Source organism: Camelus dromedarius, chromosome 17, assembly GCF_036321535.1.
Source record: "Camelus dromedarius isolate mCamDro1 chromosome 17, mCamDro1.pat, whole genome shotgun sequence".
In the NCBI taxonomy this organism is placed as follows: domain Eukaryota; kingdom Metazoa; phylum Chordata; class Mammalia; order Artiodactyla; family Camelidae; genus Camelus; species Camelus dromedarius.
This window is the reverse complement of record NC_087452.1, coordinates 33943741-33946232: the sequence shown is the minus strand read 5'-3', so window position 1 is coordinate 33946232 and position 2492 is coordinate 33943741. Positions and strand designations below refer to the sequence as shown.

Genomic DNA, 2492 nt, shown 5'->3' with positions numbered 1-2492 from the left:
TTTTAAATCCATGTAGTCTGCAGGCACCAGCTAATCTAAATTTTTTAGCCTCTTAAATTTAAATGTTTTTCATGATTCTTTTAGTTGTTAACATGTAATATTTCTAGATCAGTTTGGGGTCAGCAATAACTTGTATCTCTCAAGAAAAGCCCACCTTTCTCTGTATTCTCATCTTGTGCACAGTTATTAATTGCTGCCCCTACAAAATAAGCAGACCTCTATGACAAAGGAACTTAGTTCCCTAGGACTCAAAGTTGGAGACCCACTGCCTGACACCCACCACTTGTCCATGTTCTGGCTGAGTGTTTGACCCATAACCACCTCCACATTCTCTACCTTTAGCCGGCTAGCTAACAAAGAACTTTGTTACTTTTCTCCTTTCCTTTTTCTCTCATTCTGCCGCTTCCCAAAGTTGTAGCCTTTGTAAATGCAAACATCATCATCTCAAGTCCACCACCAGCAGAGAGGGCATCATGGGGCTTGAGTTATCCAGTCAGGAGCAAGGAGCAGTAGATTTTTCCTATGAGCCACTGGAAAACTCCATACTTAATAGAAACTATAAAATTAGATGATCCAAAGACCTCTTTGTTGTGGGGGTGGGGAGTGAGTGGGGTTAGATGGGTCATGATTATAACTGATGGTCAAATTCCTGGCTTATGTAGGACACCATTCCTCTGGCTGAATGCTGGGAAGATGGACACATTCAGGCTTGGGTAAACCATATGGTGAACTCAAGCATGGTGCCCAAGTAAAGGTAGAACAACTGACCAAAAATATCATTTCAATTTCTACCATGCATATATTGAATCTCTTCTGTTTAATCTAGTTAACTGTGGTTGCTGCTTTCATTTTCTTTTCTTTTTTTTTTTTGTAAGACACTCTGTATTTATTTGATGTTCAATACACTTTCCTTTCCAGAGAGAAGACATACAGTTTGAGATATCCCATTTAATAAATCCCCTGCTTCTGGCTGTACCTCCTGAATTTCTGTGCCCATTAATCAAGGTTCAGTATCATCACACATAGTGGGTAAAAATTTTCCCTGAGATCATAAAGCTGTGCCTTAGGTCACAGAATAATTTTTCCTCCAAAATTTAGGACAAAAGGAAGAATCTAGAAGAATTCTGGTGGTGGAAGAGGCAGATAACTTAGGTAGAATTCCTGAGAAAAAAGTGTAGAGACATCATACCACTTATTAATATTTCCCTGGCTGTGAACTCTTATCCTTTCAACAGCTCCAAATATTCTAGAAGGAAATTCGTTTATTGTATATAAAGACACTTGATCTCAATGCTGTGTGCAAAGCAGGTTGGCTTCTGCTAACTGCCAGAGCTGTCTTGGTGCCTCAGTTTCCAGTAAAATGCAGGGCTAGTGAGGAATGGACAGCCTTTCCCCAGTGGCATGTGGAAAAGAGAAAAACTCAGACATGGATAATGGGAAAAAACTGTTATCACACTATGTGCTTGGTCAGGCCTGCTGTGCTTTTCACAATGGTCTGAAATCAAAACAGCTCATGATCCTCCACAAGTGGGAATGGGAAGAGAGACTTAGTGGATTATCACCTCCAGCCAGATCAAGTCAGCAAAGCATAAGGCAAATGGACACCTGCACGTGACATCCAGTCTTGGTGCACTGAGAGTCATCTCTGAAGGAAATGCAACTTCTGGCAGCCCCTTCTGGGTTGCAAGAAATCACATACAGAAACGATCATATGCTGGGATCAGTTAATCTTAGGTGGTGTTGTCAGTCCTCCACCCACCGTCCCCGCCTAGAGTGGCACAATGGAATGACCGTGTTTCCTAGTGAGCGCTTCCCTTTTTAAAAATAAACAAGCAAAGTTTTCCCTAATCTGACGCAAATTCAACAGCCAGTCCTGGGGTGGAGAGAGTGGGGGATAGTGGGAATGGAAACCAGGCGTCAGGCAGACACGCTTGGGGACAATGTGCTGGAGAGTGTGCAGGCCTCTGAGGATGGAATAGTGTCAGGCCTGCTGAGCATCAGTAGTTGTGGTATTTCTGGAGACGTCATTCCATGGACACAAGTCTCCCAATTCCATCTCTTAGGTTTTCTTGGGATAGTTCTGACAAGCTTTCACCACATCTTTTAAGAAGTTAGGAACTCCATTCTTGGCAGCCCAATTAATGATCCAGGATGGAATTTGGCTACCTGGGTTATGCGAACAACAAATGAAAACTTTGCTCCCTCTTTTACCATCACGGTGGATAGCTATCTTCTGCTTGTAATGCTTCACCTGGATCACGCCCGATTTCTCCAGAAACTGTGGCACGGAGGTGCTCTGGGCCAGGATGACATGGACCTGCTGCCCTTCAAAGTCCAAGTGTCGTTGCTGCCGCATGTAGTCATACTCTCCGTTAGAAAGAGGGCTAGGGAAATCCGCTTACCAGTAGGCCACTGCCTGTCCATTGCATTTCTTTCTTTTCATAGAGTTCTTTAACATGTTGGTCCCGCTGGTTTCTATAGTCTAAGTCCAT

At 43.2% G+C, this 2492-nt stretch overlaps 1 pseudogene; it reads right to left on the bottom strand.

The window, feature by feature from the left end:
- Positions 1-1896: 1896 nt before the first annotated feature.
- Positions 1897-2492, bottom strand: LOC105088195 (phosphatidylcholine transfer protein-like; annotated as a pseudogene).